At 37.3% G+C, this 14,304-nt stretch overlaps 1 protein-coding gene across 1 annotated transcript in view; it reads right to left on the minus strand.

Moving 5' to 3' along the window:
* Positions 1-14,304, minus strand: part of LOC119241331 (oxygen-regulated protein 1) — a 138,374-nt gene that overhangs the window by 89,672 nt on the left and 34,398 nt on the right.

Raw genomic sequence — 14,304 nt, forward strand, 5'->3', positions numbered from 1 at the left:
AAAACTATGAACCAGAGACACTTTTTGGGGGGTGGGGGGCGGGAGGGGAAGGATTGGGGTCAGAATGGGGCGTTTGCAATTGTATGGGGGAATATAAAAATAAAATTTAATATTTAAAAAAAAAAAAAAAAAAAAAAAAAAAATATGGTTTTCTGAAGCCTTTGCAACATAAGTCTAGTTCTTACACTGCCACTTTTGATAGTGACATCATTCATTTAATAGTGACATCATATTTTAAAATCAACCATTAATTTTTGTCTCATAATATTTGAGCAGTTCTCAACATCATGATAGTGATGAGACACAGATCAAAAACCACAGTCTTTCATATAATTCACTACTCTCGTGGTTTATGTATTTATAGTATTTTAAACTTAGAAAGTAATATGTGCATGTAAATATAGGAGTACTTCAAAGACAAAACCCTGGGATGTTCAATACTTAGAAGCTGGAAATAGTGAAGCATCTGAAAAAGGCAAGAAAGGGATCCCAGGAGGAAGAGAGTTTATCAGTGGCAGCGATCACCTGTGCCAAGCGCTATTGATCTGCTCAAAAGGGAGACTTGCAGGGAAGGTCACTGGTGGCCTGGAAGAGGCCTTCAGTGGACAGGCAGGGTGGCTCCATATATCAGGCCTGCACGTGGCAAATAGCAGGTCTAAGTGAGCCAAACCCAATTGCTCATGTCAGGAATCCTGATCATGTCCCCACAGGTCAGTGTGTCTCAGAGCAAGTGATTTAAAAACACTGTGCTTAAGTCTCAATTTCAACATGATGAGAGTAGTAATATTTGCCTAAAGAGCACAGAGTCTTTAGTTACAATGATGAGAATGTTTGCATGAGAACATTTAAAATAGTGAAGCTCCATCTATATATTGGTTCTTAATCCAAACACTTCTAGGGACCGAACAATCATATCATGGGCTCAGACTCAAGAATTATAGAACATTTTCTTCCCTTGACTATGAAGAAATTTTTTATAAAGTTAACAAAATGAAATCTAATAAAACTAGAATTTTAAGAGTAAAAAAACTGGTTTTCTTTAGTAAAGGTATACATAACTGATTTTTTAAAAAATGAAAACATAATTGTAGTTTATCTTTGACCTTCAGTGATAGGAAAATATGCCTGTCAATATGTTGTGCATCAAATGCAGGTTTTAAAAAATATAGTAGCCAATAATTGTGTTACATGCTACTTCTGATATATTATACTAGTAGTATTTTAAATCTTTAAATATTTTAAAATGTAATTACAATATTTTAAATTTCATTTGTCAAAAGCTAAAAGATTTCCCCAATACATCATCATAAAGCAGAGCAACTCATCCAGAAAAACCTCTTTGTAATTTAGAGATGAGAGTTTAAATTCAGAATGCAGCACAGAGATGCAGATCTTAGCACACAGTTGCTGGATCAGAGAAGGAACTGCCATCCAGGTTCTGCTGTTCTAGCTGTTGACATGAGGAATATACTAACTTCTTGCCTGTAGAACTGGGGAGGTGGAGAAGCTTGTGTTAATTTTGTTGCCCATTGCTGTTCCCTGTTCTGTGATTTCTTTTATCTTTGCCTGGTTTTTTGGGGGTTGCTTGTAGTTCTCTTCCTGATTTTTAAGAGTTTGTTGCGTGTTTTTTATATAATTGATTTTCAATTATATGCAACACAAATATTTTCCCCCAATCTTTAACCCCGAACCCAGACTATGACACATCAACTCTTGCTGCTCAAGTGTAGTTTCTGGGGGATGAGGGACACAACCCATTACCATCACCAAGGGACCTGGAGATGTGGGATTCCTGGTTTCTCCCCAGACCTGCTATTCAGTATGGACAGATGGTTCATATTCAAGATAACGTTTGAGATATTTAAACTGGACTGCTCTCTCCTCTCCTCCTGAAAATCCAATAAGATAACAATTCCTTTTGACACCTTCTCTTGATTATCTTGGAAAGCGTCCTTTCCAAGACTTCATTATTTGTCTTCTCACTGTAATAACCTTCCAATCCAATTACCTTCTTCTATCCTACTAGAGTTTTTTCCCTATTTGATTGTTATAAGACATTTAAGATGGGAAGAAAGAGCTGGACCTTCCCAAAGGAACACAGGCACACACCCACAGACTCCTACCATATTGTGTATAATTTCAGAAGCTTGATAAGACAGAGTCCATATTCTAAAGTGCAGAAATGATGGTTTGAATCAACACCCGCAAATCCCAGTTCTTAGCACAGCCTACTCCAGCCAACAAATTCTCAGTAGTTGTCCAGGCTCAGCACCTACAAGTCTTTACAGATGCACGTGCCCAGAAACCTAATATTCCCTTCCCCTTTCCCCCCTAAGCAGGCCTCAACACAGATCCACCTTCCAGAATCAGATCAAGGATCACTTTCCCTGAGAAACATGTACTGGCCACTACCGCGTCATCACCTTCCACCCCAACTTAGGTACTGCTCTGTAGCCCCTTAGTTCCAAGGACTTCTGTCTGCTGTGACATTTCCTAGAGTGTATTATGACCTCTTTTTTTTTTTTCTTATGCTTCTCCCTTCACATCTGGGTCAACAGGGTATCTCTCATTTCTACTCTTGGAAAACACAAGAGTTCAACTAAAGTAGTAGTAAGTTTAAAGAAAAATCATATTTCTTTTCAGTTATTCTTTGGTGACTTGGTATTCTTCCCTTCTAATTAAATTGAAACGTTTTATTGCTTAATCAAAAAATAGTATGAGAATCTGATGTTCATATTATTTTTGTACATTTTTTATATTCCTGAAATATTTTATACTTATAAGTTAAAAAATTAAAGATACGCTCAGGATAAGCAAGTGAATGCTTAAGTGTCCCCCAGAACTCTGTGGATACAAACCCCCAGATCCAGGTGCTCATAACATAGCTTCCTGAGACCCAGCCCAACTTCCACATGAATCTCTTTCCGGGTTACAGAGCTATTCTCAGCTGGTCATGGAAGATAAATATTTAAAGATATTTTTCTATGTTTGAGAGCACCCGTGAAAAAATCTCATCAAGGACCAAAAACTGAGAAATTGACTTAGAAAAAGATTTGGAAGCCAGAAATTTTACACAGAAAACATTTTAATATGCTGGTAAAGATTATGACTAGAATGTTCTGCTTATTTTAAAAGAGTAAAAGCTTCACCGATGCTGGGTCAGCAATTGTCCTGCATAACTAGAATTATACACTCTCCATTCTTATCTAGCAAAATATTGGGAAATTTGTGTAATAAGAACAGTACATACTCTTTCATTAAAGAAAAGGTTTTTACAAAGAACCTTAACTTATGACAGTGCTGTTTTACATCTCCTACCTTTTACAACTACAATAACTTATTTCTCTTTGTCTCCAAAACAAACAAAAAAAAATGTCATTTGCTTTTAAAATATCACCCCTTTTTCACTTTGATTTACTGCCCTTTGGCTGCAAGCCTGCTGGTCCCAGGCCAAGTCATCAGACGCCTCTGGGCTGCCCTGGCAAGGGAGGGACATTGAATTGCAGCTCAGGAAGCCTGCATGGGGCCGGGGTTCCTACAAAGTGCCCGCTACGTGTCAGCTGCCATCTGCTAGGCTTTCTCTCCTCGCACAGGGCAGGTCCTCAGGGATGCCCATTCCCTTTCCCCTCCTCAAAGACTCTGTTCATAGCCCCAGCAAAACAGGGAAGAAAGGCAAGTTCTTGTCCGCCACCAACAAGAAGCAGCAGCTTCTGTGTATTTGAAATGCTGACAAGGTCTTGTCCTAGGTAAACAACAACAAAGGAAAATAAGTAAACAAAACAGTACTCTTCTCTTTCATACACCCTGAAGTTCTCAGACACTGGAATCATTTCTTAGTTGTCCACATGAGTTCGACTTGCATTTGAGTCTGTGACGGCAGCCAGCTAAAATTAGAGGATAGCAAGTCAGCTGAAGGATAAATGAGCTTTTTTTGTACTTTATACAAAGAGCATGTTTTGCAAGTGTCTGGGGGTTTCTGGATCTGGTTTGACATCAGCGGTGCCGCTTACTGCCACTATCTTGGACAAACCACGGAATCTCATTGGGCATGTCATTCCCTCCCCTATGAGGTGGGAATGGAGATTTGAAAAAAAAAAAAAAACTCTCATAACAGCCTACCACATACCGACCTTGATTTCATTTAAGAAGTTCTGCCTGAATTATCAGAGTAAAGATTTAAAATGTCCAATTTTGTTTCCTATATGAAAAGAATTTTTAAGACAAACAGTTTTTCTTGGCGTTGAGACAAGTTCTCTGAGAAGAAACTACCAGCTTAATATTTTCCCAGATTAACACTATAAGAACAAATCATAAGAAATATTAGGAAGAAATGTTTTTCTCCTTTTTGAACAGATACCATTTGAACAAACATTCCCCAACTCTTCTAAAAAATTGGAAGAGCTATATATTTCTATGATGAAGCTATTATTTTTTAATATTGTAGCAGGAAAATATCAGATGGGTTTGAGATATCTGACCAGCTGCACATAAAATTCATTAAAATCTCTATAGTATAAGGTCACATGCATATATATATCAATAAATGCATGCACACATACAAATATGGTACATATATGAAAATAGAAGCTCATGTTTTCCTTTTTCTTATATAGTGAATATATAAGAATGCTTCTTTAAAAAGAAGCATTCTTATATAGAGAATGCTTTTCATCCAACACTGAAGATATCTAACATGTTGCCACCAAATACACAGTATTGGTCAATAAAGCATCAATACAAAACTCTACAAATGCAAAACATATGCAGTCAAGATCTATTCATGTCTCAGGCTGTGAAGTCAATTATTTTCTTCTATTAAATAACTTCCTGTTTTGCTCTGTAGTATCGTTTATCACACTAGACTCTGCACTATTTTTGTTCTGCTTTTTTTCTACCAGCAAAATCATTGCACCTGAACAAGAAACTGATTTTTTTAAATCTAGTTTTCTCACAGAATCAATGACATAAGAGGATTAATTGTTTGTTTTCAGTCCTGACTTTTTCTACTCCTAGATCTATTTTTGAAACAAATTTTATTTTGGGATGTCCTGACTGGGATGATACTAAATTGGAAAGCCTGGTGCAAATTTTATTGACCTCCATTTCCTACTATAAAGGATGTTCCCCACTAATCTGTCATCTACAGGGCAGACAAAGGCCAGAGGCTAGGGAAGCCACGCCAGATGGTGTGTTCAAGAAGCCCAGGACCAGACTTTTTATGTTTTGTTGGTTTGTTTTTAAATAAATGATCAACTAGAAGGAGGAAAAAACATTTGGGCATCCTTCTTCTATTTCCAAAATGAGACAGCTAAATGGCAAATGTGATATGCAAGGCAAACACAATGTCTATGGATAGGTAACAAATGTTGCTTGGATATGATAGAATGAATGGACAGAATGATGGATGAATGGGTGAATAGATGGATAGGTGAATGGATGAATAAGTGAGTTAAATATTATTGAATTAAAAATCATAATTTAAATAAATATCATTTTTATTTAAACAGTGCAGAAAAACTCAAAAAAATAAAAATTATCACTTGGAAAATTATATGAATTTTAACAAAGTGAATGTAGCCTCCTCTACATCTCAAAAAAAAACAATATTAACAGTTATATCCATATTCTTCCATATTTAGTTATATTTTGTTATCTATTTGTCCTATTATTTATCAATTCTCTTGTCTACATCAATTTTTTAAATCAATTTAAAATTTTCCCCAAATAATAGTCACAGTGTCCACAGTAATCTACATCTTGTTTTTTCCTTTATAGCTCAAGGACATTCTGTTCACATCAGTGTAGAGATTTATCTTCTTCTGTTTTATTGACTATATGCTATCCCGTTGTATAAATACAACATCCATGATTCAATCAGACTCAGTAAAAATTAAATTGTTTTGCATTTCCCTGATTATAAGTGATGTTGAACATTTTTTCATATGCCTGTTGGCCATTTGCATTGCCTTTTTGGAGAAGTTTCTTTTTAGCTCTTCTGCCCATTTTTTTACTGGATTATTTACTTTGTTTTTTGTTGAGTCTCATCAGCTCTTTGTAGATTTTTGTGATCAGTCCTTTATCATGAGTGTTGTGTGCAAAAATTTTCTCCCAATCAGTGGGGTGTCTCTTTGCTTTGGTTGCTGTCTCTTTTGCTCTACAGAAGCTCTTTAATTTGATGTAGTGCCAAACTACAATGAGATATCCTCTTACACCAGTAAGAATGTACATATTAAAAAAAAATCCGCAACAACAAATGTTGGCAAGGATGTGGGGAAAAAGGAACTCTCCTGCACTGCTGGTGGGAGTGCAAGCTGGTCCAATCCCTATGGAAAGCTGTGTAGAGGTTCCTCAACCTACTAAAGATAAAGATTCCATATACTCCAGCAATTTCACTCCTAGGTATTTACTGAAAGGATACAGAAACATTAATTCCAAAGGGCACCTGCACCCCTATGTTTATAGCAGCACTATTTACAATAGCTAAGCTATGGAAACAACCCAAATGCCCAAAAATAGATGACTGGATCAAGAAGATGTGGTACATATACACCATGGAATATTACTCAGCTATCAAAAAAGATAAACTTATGCAATTTTCAGCAACATGGATGGCGCTGGAAGGGGTCATGCTCAGTGAAATAAGCCAGGAAGAAAAAGAAAAAAGAAAAATACCAGATGGTCTCACTCATAGCAGGAATTTAGAAAACCTCAATAAAGGACCAGGAAAAAGACTAACTATAATAAAGTAAAAATCAAAATCAACAAGCAAGTATAAACCAGAGACACAGTGCTGGGGGGGAAAGGGGGAGGAGGGAGGAGTAGGATCAAAACAAAGGGACTGGGAATTTTATGGGGACTATAACCAAGATGAAAATGCATACATAGTGCAAAAATGAAAAATAATGTAAAAAATATATAAAATTAAAAAAATGAAAAGAAAAAAAATTGTGTCCAATTTTCATGGCATTATCAGCAAACTACAATTTACTTCCTTGAACATATATTACTGATGTTATTAATTTTTGAATTTTTAATCTCTAGGTATTTTATATATTGGGTTGTTTGTCACTTTTCTTTTTTTTGTAAAGATTTTATTTATGCATACAAGAACTGGGGTACAGGCCAAAGGTGTGAAGGGTAAAAGGATTCACCAGAGACAGAGTGGGGAATAGAACAGGCAGACTGACTGAAATACACTGCTAAGGAGAGCAGCAGGCGAGTCAGGAGAGTTCTGCTGCGCCATGTGGGTCTCCACCATGGCTGGGGATCGAACTCATGCAGTGGCTGCTGATAGCTTCATAGGTTGTGTCTTAACCCCTTGTGCCACCAGGGAGGCCCCTGTTTGTCACTTTTCTTGATAAAAACGCTTCACATTGGGAAAATTATCATTTTGGCATTCATGTGTGTGCACAAACTATTTTGTAGTTAAGAATGCCTTTTTCTTTTGTTGTTTTTTCTTTTTCAGACAATCATAAGAAACCCTCCCGGGCCTCCCTGGTGGCGCAGGTGGTTGAGCACAGCACTGTGAAGCTGTCCACAGCCTCTGCAGCACCAGTTCTATCCCAGCCAGCCACGGAGATGCCCACATGGCAAGGCAGGCCTCTCCTATCTCACCTGCTGCTCCCCTCAGCAATGTATTTCATCAGTCTGCCTGTTCTGTTCCCCACTCTATCTCCGGTGGATCCTCTCACCCTCCCACACATCTGGCCTGTAGCCGATTCTTGTATAAATAAATAAATCTTTTAAAAAAAAAAAAACCTCCCCAACTCTGAGTTTATAAAAATGTGTATCTCTATATGACTGTAATACTTTTTTGACAGACAGTTAATACTGATTGTTTTTGCTCATACTCTCCCACATTTTCAAGCCCTTTTTACAATTAGTTAAGAAGTATACGATTCATTCTAAGCACTGGAAATTGGGCAGAAATGACACATACAATTTAATCATTTCTACCCGACTAGCTCTCCCCTCTCCTTTACCAGCATACCTCAAAGCAAAAATTCTAAATTTCATAGGAACAAGACTGAAGCAGCCTCAATACCTGAATCACCACCTGGAACATCACCTGGAAGGAGTTGTGTTGAGGAGTCTTTGCCCTCACTTCACATTTTGTATAATCAGAGGAGCGTTCCTATATTAAGCCTCTGTGACCCTAAGATATTTTTACTACTAAACATAATTAGCATGATACAGTAGTTATTTTTCTAGGTGTTTGATTCATCTACAATTTTTATATACAGTGTGCTATCGTAGCTTTATTTTCTTAACAATACTGGCATTATCATATTAAGTCCACATATACAAAGGTGTCTGTTTCTGATTTATTTATTTATACAAGAACCGGGGTACAGGCCAGATGCGCAGGAGGATGAGAGGATTCACCAGAGACAGAGTGGAGAACAGAACAGGCAGACTAATGAAATACACTGCTGAGGGGAGCAGCGAGTGAGACAGGAGAGGTCTGCTGCACCATGTGGGACCCTCGCCGGCCGGCGGGCTGGGATCAAACCTGCGCTGCAGAGGCTGCGGACAGCTTCACAGCGCTGCACTCAACCACCTGCACCACCAGGGGAGGCCCTAATTATACTTCTTAATCCCATCATTTCATTTGGTTTTTCCTTTTTTAAAAAAAAAAAGATTTATTTATTTATACAAGAACTAGAGTACAGTCAGAGGCACTGGAGGACTTCACCAGAGACAGAGAGGGTAGCAGAACAGGCGAAAGATGCTAAGGGGAGCAGCAGACGAGGCAGGAGAGGTCTGCCACGCCTCATTTGGTTTTTCTTTGTTTCTTTTTTTCTGAGACTTTTTCTTTGCTGAGACTCTCTAGTTTTTCATTTGTTTCAAATGTGTTTGCCATTGCTTATTGAAGCATTTTGTAATGACAGCCTTAAATTTCTGTTAGATAATTCTAATATCTGTACTATTTCAGTATTAGCTTCCATTGATTGCCTTTTCTGATTTCACCCTGGTTCTTGCAATAATGAATGATATTCAGCTGATCCCTAGGGATTTGGGGCATTGTTTTGGGAATCTGAATCTTATTTAAATCTTATGTTTAACAGATCTCTTCTGATACCACTTGGTGGAGGAAAGACGATGCCACCTCATTACTCTTAGGTTTTCCACTCGGTTTCCTCAGGGAAAAGGGTCCTTCATTACTCCTCCCCATGTGAGCTACATTCACTCTGTAGAGGGTGGATGATTATTACTTAGCAGTGGTAAAAACCTTGACCCTCTATCTTGCATCCAGTGATACCACCCTAGGAGAAAGAGAAGGTGAAAGTCCAGCCATTTCATGTTTTTCATTTCCATTAAAGAATGGAAGAGGGAAGGTCCTAACTCCCATTCACTCCTCACTAAAATCATTTCAGTACAGTAGGAGCACTTGTTATAGCATTTAAGGGTGGAAGTGGAGGCCATTATTGGCAGAGAGATGGTAGGAAAATGGAGAGATAGGATCACCAGTTTTTCTGTGGAGCATATATTATCTAAAAGTTTCCTTGTTAGGGTGCCCTTTTCTTGGTCCTTTTACTAAAGATTATAAAGTTTTCTTTGGGCTTGTTTGTCTGTATCTGTTAGTATTTCCAAGTTGTCAGTTTCTTTCATGTCCAATCTAGGGTAGGTGCCAATGTAAAAACCTAGGTTCCCAGGCACCTAGCCACTCTACCTCCTGTTCACCTTTGAGAGGCATGCAATATTTACTTTATATATAATGTGCAGTGCTTTTAGTTAATAAGAAGAAAAGAAAAAAGACTGTCTACTCCATCTTTCTGCAGGCAGAAGTCAAATCTGGTATCATAAATGACTTTACCCTTACAATTAATCCTCTCATTGCTTGATGTAAAACTGCTTTCCATAATAAATATAAATGTAATTAGCCCTCATCTTCAATGGCATATCTGATTGAGTCTTTCCTCTTTTTTCACATATTTTACCTTCAGTAAGAGATGTTTGAGAATAAATAAAGGTACATGAGGGCCTCCCTGGTGGTGCAAGAAGGTGACTCTCAGCACTATCAAGCCATCAGCAGCCACTGCAGCACCAGTTTGATCCCGGGCCAGGGAGCTGACCCACATGGCTCAGCACACCTCTCTTGTCTTGCCCACTGCTCCCCTCAGCAATGTATTTCAGTAGATCCACCTGTTCAGCTCCCCACTCTGTCTCTGGTGAGTCTTCTCATCCCCCGCACCTCTGGCCTGCACCCCAGTTCTTGAATGCATAAATAAATAAAAATAAATCTTTTTTTAAAAATATATGTTACATGAATGTTCATTGTGGCCTCTTTTCAATAGTGTAATAAAATTACACAAATATCTATCAATACAGTACATGCATTTTACTTTCACAAAGATAAATAATATATAGCCACTTTAAAACTGAGATATATACATACAGCTAAGATATGTAGCTATAGGGTAAAATGAATTAAATTGCATATCATTTAAAAATCTTGGGCCTCCCCAGTGGCGCAGCGGTTGAGCGCTGGGCTGCGAAGCTGCCATAGCCGCTGTAGTACCAGTTCGATCCCCGGCCACCAGCAAGTGTCCCACATAGCGCGCAGACCTCTCCTGCCGTATCAGCTGCTCCTCTCAGCAGTGTGATTTGTCAGTCTGCCTGTTCTGCTCCCCGCTCTGGCTCTAGTGAATTCTCTCACCCTCCCACACTTCTGACTGTACCCAGTGCTTGTATAAATAAAAAAATAAATCTTTAAAAATATATTTTAAAAAAATTAAAAAAATAAAAATCTTTTGTGCTGTTCTATTTTGAATTTTTTAAAGAGCTTTAAAAAAACAAGTTAATGCTTGAGAAAGATGTTTTCATTTTTCAATAGCTAGTTTCTGAAAGCAACTTTATTTCACGTAATGTTTTATTTATATATATATCTATATATATACACACATATATATGTTTAATATAATCAGGGCAGGCATTATTTCCAGTCCAATACAGTTTCTAGATACCACACAGTATTTTGTAAATTTCTTGGATCCAGATGCAATCATAATTTCCTCTTTAAAGCCATCTATCATAAAATACTTGAAACGCAGCCTATGATGTAAGATAAACAAATGAGACACTGTGGAGAGGATAAAAACTTACAAACTTCTGATCCTTAATTCCTCAGAGTCCATTACAACAAACAGGTGTTTCTCCTTTTCTATGTACTCTACATACACGTCAGATAAACAGCCTTAAAGTTTTTAATCATAAGGAAGGTCTATGACATACGATTTTCTACTTCAAAGGACTCTAATAATAGCACATGCATAGAAATATAGCACTCTGAGCAGAGTAAACAAACACTTCTCTCCTGAGAAGGATCAGATGAATCGCTTATGTCAGATCTCTCCCAGAATTCCATTGTTGTCTCTCCAAACAGGCTTTAAGGAAAACCACTGAATCTGGGTTTGGGAGCTTTTCTCAAACGTGTTTCCTTTAAAAACATAGGGAAACAGGATTTTTGGCCACAGGAGGTCAAGGTCAGCAATCTAACAGAATTGGTCCTTTTGAACTTCCTTTCTAAGAAACACATTATGTTATCTGATAAAAACTGTTATATGAAAAAAAATCACTGTTGGTGCTCAAGTAATCATCAATTTTGTCATTGCACAAGGAATGATTTCAAGAAATACACCTATAAAATTCACAGTTCAGGCTAGTGATACCAAACTGTAAATATCCAAGATAATATGAACAATGTATGCTCTCTAATGACGGGACAGTGTTTTATCCTTTTTGTTTCCCATAAAGAACTGCATGACCCTTGAACATAGTAATAATCAATATTTTTAATGAATAATTGTAGTTTTTACAATAAAAGGAAAAAAGAAACGTATGATAAAACAGAATTAAGAATGCAAAGAAATGCAACTAAAACACTCAAACTAGAAAATGGAATTTGGCTTCTATGGTGAACATTATGTACTAAATTCAGGTGTTAATTTATAATGATGCACACCTGAAACCTGTATAACATTGTGAACCTATGCCCTTTAACAACAAAAAAAAAAATTAAAACACCCAAATTGGGATCCTCACATACTGTATTCCATTTGGGGACATGAATGTGCATGGAATTATTTGCAAATATGGTATTGTTATTAAATAAAATAGAAATTCATTTTCATTCAGATTGCTTAGTGCCACTGTCTTAGATATGTATAATTGTTTTGAGAATTTAAGAAAATTTTCAGCAAATAAACTCATTCTAGTATTACAGAAATTTCAATGCTATTATGTCCGCTATAAAGATGGGAATATTGAGGTCTGCCTAAAGACTCCCAAGGAGCGGGCAATAGAGCTGGAGTGTCATCTAACCTTTGTTCCTAAAAATGGGACTGTCATTCATTTTTGCAAAGGAAGGCACACCCTGAAGGTCTTATCTCAATAAGAAAGACTTAGGCTACCTCTGAGCAAACAACCACTCCCTACCACTTTCAGCTGAAGCTTGACATGCTTTCTCCCCGATATTGAACTATCACTGAGCATTGGTTTAGTTTTAGGTAAAAAATATCAAAGAATAAGAAAATACATCCAATAGGGGAGGTAGATCTTCGGTCACAGGGCACATTTCCCTCCCATCTAATGGCCACATTTTCAGTTGACACTGCCCACTTCCTGCCCAGAACAGGAATGTTCAAGGAAAATGCCTGAAACACATTTCCTTTAGCTTTAAACTGAATCATAAAAACCCATAAAATTTTATCATTCTATACCAAAAGTAAGAATTCCTGGATATTATCATAATTCTAAATTAAGAAACAAAAAGCATCAGACAACAGAATAGTTTGTTTACATGAAATACCACAATATTGTTATTCATCACAGGACTTACCGAGGTTTTACTAGGTTGACCTATTTGCATTTAATGTAAGGAAGCTTCTCATTTCTCTTTAAAAACCCATTTTAGTAAGAATCAATTTGGAAGTTATTCATCTTTTTAAAAAAAGGTTATGAGAGCTATCAGCTTATGTTTGGAAATTATGAGATGAGAAGGAGCAATTGACGATTATGCTTCCCTTAAATATTTTTAATTGATTTTCCATTGGTTTATAATATAAGCTTCAGGAGCCAATTTTCTTTTTAATGCTTGAAATTTCCAGAAGACCCAATGAAGAACCAGATGCTTTATGACATTTTCATTAGAGAGCAGCTTAAAATATTCTCTAGAAAGGTATAAAATGTCTAACCAGTGATGATACCAACTGGATTCAATTACTAAAAGCAGCTAGCATCACGTTATAGTGAAACAGAGACCTGTTAGGTTGACTGCATAAAGTTACCTGGCAATGGTCTTATGTACACCACCCTACAATGCTGAAAGGTAAAACATTAGCAGGACTTTATGATTTTAGAGCTATCTCCAGTCTTAGCCCAATACACAAGGCAGCCTAGGAGCCAAGCACAGCAGGTAACATCATAGGAAGTTCCATTCTCTATAAAGGTTCTTGCTTCTTCTCTTGCCCCAGACTCACAATTTCCACTGGTAGCAGCAGGAGTTTGCGTCTCAAGGAAGTGTAGAACCAGTTTATATGTTGTACTATTTTGAAAAATGTACAACTTCTGTTAGCAGATGAGAAAAAAAATATAAGTCCACATGGATGACTCCATAAAGGCATATGCAGTTGAAAAAGGAGAATTATGTTGAACATCTTTTATTAGTTATTTTTTAGACTTGTGTTTAATACTATATTTGAAATTTTGTCTTAACATGGCATTTTGCTTTGAGAAATTCCTGAGGAAAATCGTCAATTCCAGAAAGAATCTGAGAAACTGAAATGCTAAGCTGTAATTTTGAAAGTCTCTGCGTTTTCTTAACTTTAAAGATTTTTTTATTTCAAAAGAAAATCAATGACTTGAATTCTAGAATTTAACAAATGTAAGAGGCCAAAAATTGGCCTCCCTTGTGGCGCAAGAGATTAAGCACTGCATTATGAAGCAATCCGCACCCTCTGCAGCATGAGTAGCATCCCCGGCCGGCCAGGGAGAAACCACATGGCGAGGCAGACCTCTCCTGTCTCACCTGCTGCTCCCCTCAGCAGTGTATTTCAGTCAGTCTGCCTGTTCTGTTCCCCACTCTGTCTCTGGTGAATCCTCTCACCCCTCACATCTCTGGCCTGTACCCCAGCTCTTGTATGAATAAATCTTGAGGAAAAAAAAAGATGCCAAAAATTTCATGTCTAATAATTCCCAGAAGTAGTCACAAATCACTACCTACCTTATTAAGGAGTTCCCTTCCAGGGACAGAAGCAGGGGCAAAACAGGGGGGGATGAACACAAGGGAATATGGTGATGGCT

The sequence above is a fragment of the Talpa occidentalis genome, unplaced genomic scaffold (assembly GCF_014898055.3).
Source record: "Talpa occidentalis isolate TD23 unplaced genomic scaffold, MPIMG_talOcc4v2.1, whole genome shotgun sequence".
NCBI lineage: Eukaryota > Metazoa > Chordata > Mammalia > Eulipotyphla > Talpidae > Talpa > Talpa occidentalis.